This window comes from Scleropages formosus, chromosome 17 (assembly GCF_900964775.1).
Source record: "Scleropages formosus chromosome 17, fSclFor1.1, whole genome shotgun sequence".
NCBI classification, from domain to species: domain Eukaryota; kingdom Metazoa; phylum Chordata; class Actinopteri; order Osteoglossiformes; family Osteoglossidae; genus Scleropages; species Scleropages formosus.
The window spans coordinates 11072494-11088135 of NC_041822.1; positions in this window are offsets into that span (position 1 = coordinate 11072494).

Here is a 15642-nt window from a genome sequence, read left to right on the forward strand (position 1 = left end):
ATTAAATTAAAGTCACCCATTATTTCTGTCTGGGGCAATTAAACAATGAAAGCAAGTAAACAATGTAATTATTGCTCTAACAAATTGGTCGATGAGTCAAGCAATTTGTCAGTCTTTTTCGTTTAGTTAATACAGCATAAAAATACATTTTTGGTGTACCAAAAAGGTTAAGGTCAGTCAAGGTTTTTTTTTATAATAATCACTTTTTAAATAGATCTCCCATAGGAAGGGTTGAGCAAGGTTGCTGGTAGAAAAAATAAAACTCAAGCAATTCAAACAAAGGAGCATCTGCTGCACAGCTTGAAGCCTCTTTTCTCCCTTGCCTAGTCAGTGCCACAGCTGGCCCTAAAGGCCTTTCTCCCTTGTTAGAGAGACACGGGCCTCATTCAAAGGAAGGTTTTTAGTCAGCAGGCCATATCTATATAGTGTCGGTATGCCAGGTCTGCCTGCCCCGTGCTCTGATCGAGTGTATGAAGAAGAGGAAGAACAGCACTCAAGTTACCCCAGAAGCAGGGGCTATGCATTTTGTTAAAAAAGGAAGCATTTATATCCAGTTGATTGCTGCGGTGTTGTTCTTTTTTGCTGTAGTTAATTGTTTTGTCGGGAAGCCTGCAAGGGAGAACTGCCGAAGATCCTTTAGTGTTTATTTAATAATCACTCCCAGCTCCTGGGAGATAAAACTACCAGTCAGGGACCATGTCAACCATCTGTCTGCATTCAGCATCCTATTTTCCCATCAGTCAAGGAAGGCATATCAAAAATTCAAAGCAGATGAGATCCTGATGCTATTCAGAAGTAGAGTGTTACTAAAACAACAACAAAGATTATTTTCTTTATTCTCTCACATACTTTCTTTTAAATGTCATTTATAATGTTAGTGTGCAGGAATATTTGTGAAATTACAACTATTGCAGTACTATTGCACAACTCTGGGAGGAATTTTTAGTGGGGGAAAAAAACCCAAGCTGTTTCCTAATCTTGAGGGTTTACCTTTTTTGTGTGTGCGTGTGTGTGTGTGTGAGAGAGAGAGAGAGAGAGAGAGAGAGACAAAGGAATATTTCTCTAATCAGAACATTGTTGCATAACAAAATTTAGTAGTACCATAGCACACCTAAATGGCAGTCTGCACTGGGTAAAAGGACAATCATTCGCAAGCCATAAACAACCCCAAGTATAGTTTCACAGCGTCGCTGAACGATTGATTTGCTTTTTCATACTTTTCATGACACTCCAGAGTACAGAGGGATCTATAGTCCTTGGGGAACACTTTCTGTGTGGCAAAGATAAATGAGGTACTATAATGATTCAGTCAGAACTCGCCTTCAATTGCACAGTTTACAGTTTGGCCACAACACTGTCACTCTATAGTGTATGTCTTGACAGGAAACATACCTAGTTATTGATTCCCTTGTGTATCTGCATAGAAATAGACATAGGAAGAAGAAAAAAATGCATCAATAAAGATATAATCTGGGAAGTCATTGTCTGAACTACCTTGTTTCAGCTTGCAGGCTGTAGAATAAAGATAAGAACTGTTGAACTCTTAAGAGCGCTTGCATTTGGTTGTCTGCTTTAATCAAAGCTTATTCTTGTTCTCACTTTGGAGAAAAGTGTCCGCTAAATTAATAAATGTAAATGTAAAGCGGATAAATGTGTAAAACTTCAAGCACTGGAACTCATGCCTTCCGCTAAAATGTTCTGAGAAATAAATGAGTAAAACTTCTTCTTCAAATAAATATCATCCACTAAGAATCATATTGAAAATCTCTTTCTCTAAACACGATGGGAGACAGTGAGAACAATAACAGTGGGGACAGTGCAGTTCCAGTGCCTTGCTTAGTGTATGAATTTGACTCAGGAGTGTTGAGCAGAAGAGCAAATTCCAGCCTCTGCAAGTAACCCCTGAAAAGTGGGCTTCATTCTAAAACACGTCCAAGAAAACAATAGTGTGTAACTGGTGCCTGATTCAAAAAGGCAAGCTGAGAGCCACCGGCGGAGGATGGAGCACCGTGCCATCGGAAATGTCAGCAAACATGGTGTCATTCATGACTAATCCCACCGCACACTGAGCTGCAGTCTGGTGCATCGCAGGAAAAGAAACCCATTCTTTAGTGCTTGTGTTATATCAACAATTTCGTGATATGCAGCACAGGCACACAGTAAGACAAAGACAGAACAGCAAATAAGTACACACAGGTATGAACTGGTGTTACGAACACACCAAAAACTAGGCTACTGTACTATTAAGCTGTAATGTTCTATTAAAAGGCTGTGTGTAGTGGACTCTTTACAGCTTGCAGGTGGCTCAAAATGCTGCGGCTAGGATTGTCAGTGGAACAAGGAAATATGACCATATAGCATCAGTTCTTGAATCGCTACATTTACTTCCTGCTAAAATTAAAGCAGATTGTAAAATTCTCTTCTTCATGTTCAGGGCAGTTAATGGTCTCGCTCCTAGCATAGCTTAATGATATTATTAACTCTTACCTTAGTTTTTTTCTAGTATCTTTAAATGATGGATATCTTAAAGTATTCACAATGAATAAGATTTCAGTAACCGGGCAAGCTTTTTGCTATAGAGCACCTAGTCTCTGGAATATTCTGCCAGGGTGTGATTGGTATGCCCCTTCAGTCTCAGTCTCTTAATTTAGATAGAATTTATTGTCCATAGACAATAGCTTAGTCTGGACAGTTGTCAAGACTGTTTTTGCATTAGACATATCCACACAGGTCCTCTGTCACCTCAGTATAATGCCCAGGAGGGTGGGCAGATACTTGTACTTGGGCCCACAGGGGTTTCTTCTTTCTTTCTTTGTTGTTGCAGTTGGGAATTTTTTGTTGTCCTCTCCTCAGCTGCCAACTGTTTTATCCCTGTACTTAATTGTAGCTGCTGCTTATCACACCCTGTATGTCATGCGGAACAGAGAACGCGGGGACGGCTGGACCCAAGTGCAGGATTGTTTGTCAGGAACCGAGGTGTCAGGCGAGTTCTCGTTGTCGGGGATGAGCAAAGAGTTGGTCAATGGGCAGTCAGAATGGGAGCGAGGATCCGTGGACATAGTCAGGAGATGAGGGGAATGGTCAGAAGCTGGAGAGCGAAGAACTGGGACTTGGAATAAAAGAGATCAGGGCATGACCGCAAAGGAGGACGGTTGTCTCACTGAGATTCTGCGAATGTGATGGAGCTGAGGAGGGTCTTCTAAAGCCAAGTGTTCTAATTGCCATCAGGCGTTTGATCGGCGCCAGGTGCTGTGGATTGCGGTCGGAGTGTGGACGTGACACTGTAACACTGGGTCAACCCCAGTAACTTTCTTCAGCACACAGTGTCACCCTAGCGGAAAGAGTCCCCTGAAAAAAAGAATTTGATTGCGTTGAACTGAAGAAGCAGCGCATCTGTTCTGATCACACTTACAAAAAAACTATACCATTCTTTTTATAATGTTGAAAATCAAATGGCTCTTTTCCTATATAAAGGTTTGTTTTTTCTTAATGATTTAGGGACTTTTCCAAAATCCTAATTCAGCCTTTCTGCAGTGATTTTATTCCCCTCAACAGCACAAATTTTGATGGTCTGTTATGCACTACATACCCATAAACTTGTCTTCATAGCACTGACAGAGATGCCTTTTGATGAATAATTCATTGTTTGTTTTTGAATAAAAGAGGGAAGTGTAAAAAGGATTATGAACCTTCTGCACAAATATGCTACTAACAGCAAAAAAAGAAGTTTAAGTTTGTAGAAAAGTGCTATGACTACCAAAAAAAAATCTGTATTACAGCAAGAACATGAAGATGAACCCCAAATGTCATGTCATATTTACTGGGGTGTCATATTCAGCATAAATTGTAATTTTGGCAATCAAAATATGAGTGCAATTCAGTGTGTTTTAGCCACCTGTTATGACTCTTTGTTACTGTATGTTGTAATTTGCCTCAAATGAAATTCACACAAAATCTGCTTCTTAAAGTTATGTGTTAGGAAGATATATAGTTTTCAAGTCAGTGGCTTAAATGTCAAAATTTAAAATTGCACTTAAGACTGAATATTGTTTAATCAGAACAGACAGCATTTTCTGGTCTCAGAAGAATGGCTCATGCACCCTCTCTGCTAGTTTGTTTTGTTTGTCTGCTTCTTCGTCTATTTATTTCAAGTGAGGAGTAGGGCTCTATGTTCAGGATTTCCTCAGAGGGCAGATACATCTAAGAAGAAATTAATCATGGGAATCGAGCACACAGCACATCAAGATTCAATTCAGACATGCACAGCAGCGAATAAAAATGAACGCAATAACAGAAAAGAAGCGTACAACCAAATACGATTTGAGCTTTCAAGGATAAGGGCAGGCAAGTAGATTAGTGAAAAGACATTGAAGTTTAAGAATGAAACTGTTCTCCTTTATTCTGATAGCGCTGTCTCTGTAGTTATGTTCTATTATGCTGAGTTTGAGAGAAGTACACTCATTTTCTGAATGGACCAGGCCAGACATCTGCACCGCACTCAGGATCAGTGTGGGACCTTGGAGCGGCAAGGCAGCAGCTGCGGCCCAAGAGAGAACTGGGATTATGGAGGCTCCTCAAACACTCCTGGGATCTGCTCCAGGGCCAGCCGGTTGAGCAGGAACAGAGGGGTGGGATGCTGCATGCGCAGGAGGCTCGCAGGACAGATGGCCCTGCAACTCCATGAGCACCCCGTATGGGAGGAAGGTGGGTCCAAGTGTCACACTCGCTTCAGCATAGGTGCCAGAAGAGTAGAGTGAGGCAGGGGAGTGTTGTGTGGGGGTGCAAAGCTGGTTTACAACAGTCCTCCTCTGAGTTCCAACACCTCTTCTAACACAGCATCTGGATCATTTGACCCTTGGTGCCAACCATTTAATTAGGAGAACGCAAGTTCAGTTTCAGTTCTTCTTCGGTTGAAGAATACATTTACATTTGTTCATTTAGCAGACATTTTTCTCCAAAGTGATGTACATCTCGCAGAAAAAGACAGTAAGTGCATTACATTAACAAGAGTAAACAATTCTCTAACAAACAGGTGCTGCACACACATATATAGCATCCCTACATATACAAAGATACTGATATTCCTCTCCTGATATGGGCAATCAATGTACATCAGGGTACAGACAGAAGAATAAATCCTAGTGAAGATTTTTGTGGAGTGAAAAGGGAGAAGTATGTGTGCAGATGAAACGATTGGTATGTGTGTGAGCCAAAAGGAGGTGATAAGAAGCCAGAGCGCTGGCGGGGGCCATGCAAGGAGTGTGAGAATCAACTGTAAGTGAGAGCAGCTTGGCTGTGGGCAGAATGGCTTTTTAACGCATCTGATCTGATGGCTGCTTGAAGCCTGTTTTTGCACGCAATTACCCACCACCCGTCTACAAGGTACAGGAAAGTATTAACCAAAATGGTGCACATATACCATGTCTGATGATAAAGATGTAAAGTCACAGCTATTGCAATTACTGGCCTATTTTGCAATGCATATTTATTCAGTTGTGGCTCTGATTCAGTGATTTGCCTTACCATTTGGAAATTTACTGGAACTTTCTTGATTGAAAAGCTCTCTGATTTTGGAGAATCGTATCACTGGAGTTCTTATATACTCTTGAGACATATACAGTATCATATTTTACATTCATCATCTGTACTTTTCTCTGCAAATAATCACTCTTATTAGCCCATGAGGCTTCATGTATCTCTGAACACCAGGTTCAGAAGCATGCCCTGTAAAACAGGCCAGTCGAAAAACTCTTTCCCTTAGCCTGGAACTCATGCAATAAGATCATAAAACAATGACAGCGTTGGGGATAAAATCAAATTTGCTGACTGTCCTTCAGGCTGATAACAATTTCTGAGGCCATTAATAAATCAAATTTTGGCATCTGCCTCAGCTGCACGCACACACAATTGGAATTAAGGCTCGGGAAAATGAAATAGTAACAGACAAAACAACTGACAACAGTGAGGATTTACTGAAACTCATATAGTGGAGACGGGCGAATCTGATCTTATCTGGAGCTTTTGCTCAGGACAGTGGAGAGACTGTAGACAATTGCAGCTCTCTTTTCCAAGAATCTGTGTTTAAAATCAAGAGAACATAGAGGACATAAATTATCTCTGTTCCCATGAAATAATCATGAGGTGTGAATTCATTTACACAGAAGCTATTTTGCTTCTAGCCAAGATAATATAAAATGTAATTTAGGCTAGTTCCGTCTAACTGTAGATCATGATATGGGTTTTCTACGGAGAGCAGCTTGTGCCCTCTTGTGCTGAAGGTTTTTGAGTGAGAAAAGAGGTGGAGTGGCTGACTGAGTGAAGTGCTAACTGGACCACAGAAGACAAGGAGACCTAAACCAGGACAGTGTCACACATCAGAAAGGGTGTTTTTTGTTTTGTCTTACAGGGAATGCAGTTTCTCGAGGTATTTGTCTCAAAATAAAACTGGACTCTCCCTGTGTCAATAAATCTGAGCTCACTTTCCTCCTTGGAGATACCATGACTCTCAACAAAAACTAAAATATCCTATGCAAATAAAAATTCCATAGATATTAACATTTTGTGTGAAGCATGACTAATGATAAATGGTCACCAGCATGAACACACCCAAAAGAGAATTGCTTTACTATTTATACAATGTGTATGATTGGTGAACAATAAAGTATATTTATTTTAAAATTATTTATTTTGAGAACATAATCCCTGAACATGAAGATAATCCCATGAACCATTTAAGAACGGCTCACCGAAGAGGAAGCGTACCATACTGGTTAGAGCTGCTGCCTTTAGACCCAAAGGTTGTAGGTTTAGGTCATCTCTCCAGCAGTTGTACCCTTGCAGAAGGTGTTTACCCTTAAAATTGCTCCAGTAAAATTTCCCACCTGTGTAAAGAACTGTAAGTTGCTTTGGAGGAAAGCACCGGTTGAATCAATAAATGTATGTGTACCTTAGAGAATTCAGACTTACTTCCAGAAATGTTCTGCTCTGTAAGTGGGCAAAAATGCATATAATCAGTTGCTCCACTCCCTTAATGGATGAAAAGTCTACAACGCAAATAAAGTGTATTATGATTTATGAAGTTCTTTAATTAAAAAGACAAAGCATGCTCCTGAATGAAATGTGACTGGGCATGACCAACAGAAAGTAAAGGCTGTGCTTCCTGAAGAATTACATTTGAAAAAGTTTTCCCGAACATCAGCTAGAAGTTGCTTCATAGTCTTTCTCAGGATAGAGTTCTTAAGGTTTTAGTAACAGTTGAATATTCAGCTGAAGCAGTTCAGGATAAGTACCTTGCTCACGAATACTATAGGAGGGCCTCCTGTAGGAACTGAACATACATAGTTCAGATTACAAGTCTGCAATCTGTCTGCTTTGCTCTCTGCTGTGATGTTATGCTGTCTGCTGGCCTAATTGAGCAGGACATGGTACCTGGCACCTTACTGCCTGCACAGCTGTCTTCTGTTTAACTGTGTTACAGAGGTTATATGTTAAATTTGCATGAGTCACACCACATGACGTGAAAAACACACAGCAGTAAATCAAGAGCACAGAAAGGGAGCTCTCTTTGTTTTCCCATTTTAAAATGTGAAGTCACAAACATCCATATTCTGCATTCAATAACTGAGATGTGTACAAGAGAACTGAGGTGGATTGAGGGAGTGTAAATGTCTTCTTCTCAGTGAACAAACACCAACAGAGTATCGCAAACTCATAACGGAGCCAGAAGTATCGCATGGAATAATAACAGCTACGTAGCCGAGAGCCGTTTAAATGTGGATCTGTTTTGGGCTGTTTTTTGCATGCAGTAGAAAAATGGCAATGCACGCAGCAGCAGAGCACTATGCCTTCGGGGAGGGAACGTGCTATGCATATTTAAAATGCTCTCGTGATGAGACGATGTTTCAGAGGTGTGGAGTCCACCCTCTTCTTGTGTTCCGATGGAGTCGAGTGTTGGAGGGCCGAACGTGTACAGGGACTGTCGTCCACAGTCAGGCAGCCCGAGGTATTTTGAGAGGTATACTACGGCCTCGGGAGCAGTCATTCGGCGCAGCTCCCACATTTACATCTCCTGCTACTTACAGCAAATGAGAACGCTTAGCAGAGAGGCAACAAAACAACCACATGCGGAAACCTCCATCTTGATTCTCGAAAAGGCACCAAACTAATTCTGAGACAAAAGACAACCTAGTTTCATTGCACTGCACATATTTCTGATTTATTCTTAGGGTCTTTATAGGGGCTGGGACACATTGTTGATATATCTAGCAGGGATGAGCTTCAATGAGTTTCAGTGATTTTCTAGTTAAAGTAGAGATTTTCCTTACTGTCCTGATCCCCAAGGGTTTCAGTAGAGGTACACTAAATCTTTATTGTAGAAGACTGTATATGAACTCATTGCAGAAAAGTAAATAAAACCTAGATACAGCATGAGAATGTCATTTTTGTTTTAAAGTTACACACCCAAAGAAAAAAATAAATCAAACACACACTTTTTGACACACACACGCACGTGTTTAAGAAGCAGAAAACACTGTGTTGTTTTGGATAATTTGACTTTCTCTTTCATTCCAAGGTTATTTCTTCCCTGTTCAAAAAGGGAAAAAGTTCTTTGTAATTTTAGATAGCACAGATATTCTTTTTAAGAGAGTATAGAAGTGCTTTTATGTTTCATGTGACAAACTGCACTTGTATAGTCCTAAATCAATTAGCTATTTTGTTAAAATGATGTTTTTATGCAAATATAAGCATAATTAAGCCATTTTCCCTGCAATTACCATTTACTTGTAAAAATAAATGATGTGACTTATTACAAATGACATGCATTGTCCCAGTGAATTATACCTTATTATAAAATATTGCTCTATAGCTTCTAATGTAGGCTGTAACACATTCCTTTATAATTTTAAGCATTCCATTAAGTCGTTTCCTGAATTCTAGTGAGTGATAATAGTATCATTAAATAGTCATAGGTATCATACAATAAGGACCTCTATTTCATTCACTCACAGTTGAATCCTTTTTTACATGGCAAAGTAAAACTTTGTGACTTGCATCTATGAGTGTCGGCCTTACTTGCGAATGTCTTTACAGGGCAATACATGTAATTCTAGTAAAAAAATTTCCCAACTTTAAAATTTATTTATCTCTGCTGTGAAGAAATACAGTGATTAATTGGAGAAAAATCACTCTCACTAGTCTTTTCAGCAGCGCATTTTTAGCAGTTGTAGGCAGTAAGAACATTACATTTAAATGCCAGCACAATCCAATCTGATATGTTTCCCATCACAGAACTGCCTTGTGCTTGTCATGGTGTTGAACCGCGGGCCCTTCTCCTTCATCTTCCAAATCATCCAAGTACACATCAATCACTCTCCCACTCCTTGCCTTTTGCCCAATGCCATTGCCTCACTCTGGAGATGTCATTGATGGAGAACTGTGGCACTCTGGGGAAGAACAATCGGAAGGCATTCTATTCAGAAGTGCATAATTCATCACTCCCGTGAAGGGGTGCCTTGGTGACAGTTTCCGCTTGCTCATTTTTGGAAGTTTAAATATTGTAAAGTGTGCCATCTGTTTGTATGTCAAATTTGCATGTGCATCTCTCATCTGTAAGCATCACATACATATTCATATCTGTCTTTGTCACACGAACAAAAGAAAAATATTCTCACCTGTCTACCTCACTGATACAAAGGGCTCTGCTGTGTTGTCCTTGAAAGGTATTGTCTCTTTTTATGAGGTGAATATGTTTCAGTGAAATTGAGCTCTAGTATAGTTAACCAAAGCTAAAAACTTTTTTCAGATTGCAGGAATTACCTGCTAAAAAATTATTATAGTGCAATCACAGAGAAGTCATTTTTATAGAACTGACATTACATTTCATAATTATGCATGATTTTACAGTCTGATTGTGAACAGTTTTTATATTGTAAGAATATATGTGAGATGGCCATCAAGAGACGAGGAGTAAATACAAATATGTACTGGTACCTCAGTCATGAGTTTGTATTTATTTGCTTCAGATTTAACACACATAATTTGAAATGTTCATTTTCTGTGGCAAAATGAAACTCCAAGAGTCTACATCTTTCTTCAAATGCCATTTTCTGTAGACATGGAATACAGCTGAGCAGTGCCTGATTTCTTTGGTAACTGTAAGGTACCTTCAATGTGAGAGTCGCTTTTTAAATAAGGTATCCTTAAAGCATCCTTGGCTGCAGGTGCCATTAAAATGATTAATGCTACACATGCTTCTTTTCTATTAATCTAGCCACACTGCTGCCTCTATTAGTCATTTGCATGAATGAAAAAGGAGATGAAAACTCCTCCACAGAGTTAATTCATTTCTTACTGATTTTTATGAAGGAAGAGGGCATCCTCACTCTCTCAACTAAGCTTACTGAATCAAGTGTTGGGGAGGCATTCAAGCTACAGATTATTTCTACCGATTTCAGTCTTGGCTGTTGTGTGTACCATAAGGCAGCTGACGTCAAGCTTTGTTCTCTGATACAAAGGTTCAGGGTGAGTCCAAGGCACTAGGTATTCTGTACAGTAAAATCCTATAGAGACCTTCATTCAACATTGCTGTTTTCATCATGACATCACCAAGCCAAGTTTACCTTCATCATCCCATTTTCAAGTCATCAAGCCAGATTTAATAAGTTATTAATGGTGTAAACCATCCACCATCCACTGTGATTAAACAATGTTTTGTTGATCAACGTTTATGTATAACAACAACTATATACAGCACAGGGGGGGTTGGGTTGAAACAGTGCGTTGGACCAGGTCCTGCTCTGCAGTGAGTCAGCAGTTCAAGTCCCGCTTGGGGTGCCTTGTGACGCCCTGTGTTGCCAGGTTAGGCTCTGGCTCTCTGTGACCCCATATGGGACAAGTGGTTTCTGATGTGTGTGTGTGTGTGTATACAGTACATGGGGTGTAGCCTCTCTGCAATGCTTAGTACCATAATCTTGTGGAAACTGAGAACAGTTTGAAAGAAAAATAAATCTACATTCAGTTCACTTGAAAAAGCATTATTGGTTTTCTCTGAGAACGGCTTCTCAATGCCACCTGGCAGAAAAAAATAGACAGGAATGGAGAAGAATTCAAAGTAATGGGCAAAGAAGAAGGTGCATGTTTTTCTATCTTTCTCTCTCTCTGTGAGTGAGTGTTTCCAGTTGCGTGGGAGATGTGTAGGAGGATCTGACAAATTCCAAAACATTTTTTAAGCCAGTTGATAATCTACCTTGAAAAATACTGATACTTATTACATGGGATGAAGTGGCTGTGGTCCTCAAATACTGAAACAACAAAATATTTACTTAGTGAAATGAAAAAATCTGAGTAACATTAAAAAAGCAGATACTTTCACTGTGTTTTAAGCTGTTAAATATAAGACATTGTTGAATGGTAGGCAGAGTTGCATCACCTCACAGTGACATTGTCCTGGGATCGATTCACTGAGGTCTCACTGTTTCAGGACTGCCTGTACTGTCTGCATGGCCTCTCTGTGTTTTTTTTAGCATTTAACCTTCAGGTGTAATTATAGAAAAGTGCAGGCTCCAAATATATTTATAGAGCATCGTCCTCCTTTTCCCAATAAAAGTTAACATTATGCTAAAATGCCATTTGGGCTTTTGGTCCCAGAGGTCTCTGTAAAATCTTGAAACTTTAAGCACTCTTGCTGACAGAGGAAAATGTGCCAGCTCTGCTCCTGCCTGTTGTCCACGATCCATCTGGTTGTAACGGGAAGTGAGCTATACGTCTTTTAAAAGTTCACCTACAGTAGACAAACTCATCAGAAAAGAGTGAAGTTGCATAATACAGCACAATATCTGGCATACAAGAATGTCTAATTACAAGAAAAAGTAAAGCTAAAGGAATTGTTCTTTGTGCATTATGTTAATCTTTGTGTATTTTTTCCATGCAAATTCCCTGGAAACTAATTGTGAAAAGTGCTCCCAGATTAGTACTCAACAACAGATTGAACAAATTAGTACTAAATAACAGCTTAAACAGATTAGTACTCAATAACACATATTTATAACTAAATTTGTTTACCAGATAAGACTTACTAATGGTGTTCTACCTTCTCAGCACCTGTTGTACCTCAAAGCTACCTGAGAAGTATAATAGCCTTCAATTAAAAGGTTTTAACATGATAGGAGAATAACGAGTGGGATACCTGAGAGCAGCCACAAGGTCTCACTCTTCTATGACAGCAGCTCTCAAATACCTTTTGCAGTTAGGCAGAGATTATATGTGTATTTGAGAGCAGATGTACAGTCTAGGGTAACATGATGGCACAGAGGGTAGTGCTGCCACCTCAGAAAACCTTCGCTGTTTAGGTGTGGGCTTGAATCCATCCCAGTGTGTGTGGATTTGCATGTTCTCCCTGTGCTTGTGTGGGTTTCCTCCAAATCCTCTGGTTTCCTCCCATAGTCCAAAGACATGTGTTTCAGGTGAACTGGTGGCTCTAAAATGCCCCTAATGTGGATTTGTGAGTGAATGTGTGTGTGGCCATCCTGCTTTGGATGAACTTCCTATCCAGTGTCACATATCTACATATGACCCTGGGATATGCCTCAGACCATCACAACCATGACTTGGACAAGTGGTTAAGGAAAGTGAGTGAGGTACAGCCTATCAGGCTGAACGTGAAAACATATAAAATCTCGGCACTTACTTGGCACACCAAAGAAACAATTTTGGTACACATCAATGTTTTGACTGACAATAAGAATATATGTTTGTCTTTTACCTTTCTTTCACAGGAAGCATAACAACCTGGCACGATCAGTGAGATGTGTGCAGACCTGTGAGGGGTCTGAAACACACAGAAGAAACTATTTTCAATAAACACACTGACATCCAGACATAGACAAAGAAAGGGAAAGAGTGAAAGGAAAGATGAGGAAACTCAAAGCGTGACAGTGCCATACTAGGATTGATGGGCAGCCCCTTATTTTACACATCACTCAGTGGTTCAGATAATTTAGCTCCACTTTGCTGAGGATCAAAGAAACCATACGAAAGGTTTGAGAACAAACAACAGGAAGATTAAATAGATTTAATGTGTGTTATTTTGGGGATGCGGTGGCGCAGTGGGTTGGACCGCAGTCCTGCTCTTTGGTGGGTCTGGGGTTCGAGTCCCGCTTGGGGTGCCTTGCGACGGACTGGCGTCCCGTCCTGGGTGTGTCCCCTTCCCCCTCCGGCCCTATGCCCTGTGTTGCCGGGTAGGCTCCGGTTTCCCGTGACCCCGTGAGGGACAAGCGGTTCTGAAAGTGTGTGTGTGTGTTATTTTTTTTTAATTATTGGTTGTACTGTACTAACTTTATTTTACATAAACCTGGAAAAAATAACTTTTACTAATGCTGGTCTGCTATAGGTAGTAACATTTTGAGAAATATGCTAGATGTACTACAAACTGGGCAACCAACATGTGACATGTGATGGTGGAAAACGTGCTGCACATTTATAGATTACAAACAAAAAATGAACTTGTACCATTACTTGCTCAGCTTTTGTTCTTTCCTGTACTCTGGTAAATTACCGTGTGCCTTACAGTGCGGTCAGGTTTGAGTACTCATCGCACAGCTGTAGTTAGCTGTGATGAGGAAGCCCAGGAATTGTAAACTAGTGTGCAATCCCTTGAGTAGGTCCCTATAGGTTTCTTGCCCTTGCTGCTCGCATTGACATGTATGTTCAGCTATTGGACTACAGGGCTCTGCGTGGGCTCCTCCAGCAAAGCGTGCAGCCCACGGCATGAAAAGGACCGGGACTCACAGAATAAAAATTACAGGAGATGCTTACCTGTGTTTAACTGTTCCAAGAAGGAATACTGTAGTTGAAGTGTGAGACATTCCATAAAATTAGGGTTATAACCTATAACCAAGTTGGAAAAAGGAACAAAATGTAAACTGTCCCTCCACTTGTATGGTCAAGCGGTAAAACTACATCAAAACATGTGACACAGTTTTAACCTTCAAGACTGCTGCACAGTTGTTTCAGCTAAATTACCTGGTATGACATCCATCTCCAGAGAGCCCGACAGCTCATCATACTGAAGGCACATTTTGCAAGCACTGCAGCATATTCATGGAGAATATGCCTTTTTCACATATAGTACCCCAACAAAGTTAATTCAGAACAATTTCTTCTGTAAAGCAAGAAAGGACATCTGGGGATAAGGTGGCTTATAGTGGAAAAAGCAATTTGTGTCGGAGTCTTCAGCAGGCATCACGAAGCTGAAGAGTTCCTGTCTCTGGGCAATATTGCAACAGGATGACTGGGCCTGGAACGTACAGGGATTTGCTTAAAAACAACAAAGAGACAGAGATTGGCCATGGTTAAGGTGAGAGGTACACTCAGAGGGTGTTTTTCATCATGGCCAGACTCCAGTCAAAAGATTTTGTCATCAAAAGCAGGTAAACTGCATTACTAAGTCTTGAAAAGTCTGAAAATCTGGCAGGGTCAGTTGGACTGCTCTGGCATTCATTGCTCAGTTTTTATTTTATTTTGCTATTTTAACCTTAGCTGTTTGTATGGCTTACCATTTATCTTGTCATTCTGTGCTTTTTTTCAGATGCAAATACTGTGTCAGTTTTGCATTTTCATTTGTTTCTGCTTAGTTCCCCTGAAAATTCTTGTCTAGAGTCTTGATGGAGGGATATATGAATATAAGAGGGCCTTTAAAGCTGCTCTTGTCTTCCTTTAGATTTTTTTGTGTGATATTTAGGTGAAAATTATACCGTATAAAGCATTTAATGACTACAACTGAGAACACATTGCGTAAGGTTTGTGATCGTTTTTGGAGATGAATGGTTGCAAAGCATATTTTAACAGTTATATTTTAACATAAATGGGGTGTAACTCAAGCACAACAAAAACGTTACACAGGTGCATGAATGATGACTTATTTGAGCATAACATATTAATTACTTGAATCATCACAGCCATTTTGGGCAAGAAATTTAAGGCAATGCCACACCCAGGGATTTGAACCTAGAGAATGTTGGTTTGTCCCTTGACCAAAGATCTATCCTGCTGCTTATATGTTGACTCAGAATTTCTCTGGAACAGGTCTCATGAAAAGTCAGTCTATCCTTGTCCCCTGTGTTTCTCTGTTTACCTTTGTGTTTTCACAGAGCGGCAAGGACAATGGGTGAGGAGTGGGGGTCTATCCCCGGATGTACGGTGTCAGAGGAAGTGCCAGCCTTTGCCATCTTCGCAACGGTCTATGGTCACGGAGTCCAACGCAACACAGGTCTCTCTGACAGGAGGTGCTCTCTGGGGTTAAATGTATGCAGAGTTATTACTGAAGAAGAGAGCCCAGCACTGAGAGGCCCTCACCTTGAGCAACCTACTTCTCTTGGCTCCCTCTCATCCTGTCTGTCTTCCATAAAACTCAGAGTCACCTGCGACTCTCCTGGGAGACAGACATGATGATGCTTCTCACTGATTGGCCAGCCCCAGCTCCAACGAAAGCACATGCTTACTTTGTGTTGGTGAAGAGAAGAACAAGTATCCCTATAAGCGGCCGATAAAGAGTAGGCCTGTCAAAAAAAGCTTTCCATCATGCATTGTGAGTAGTGACAGGGTGCCAGGAGAGAAATCAATCACATGAACATTTCCTCATTCCTC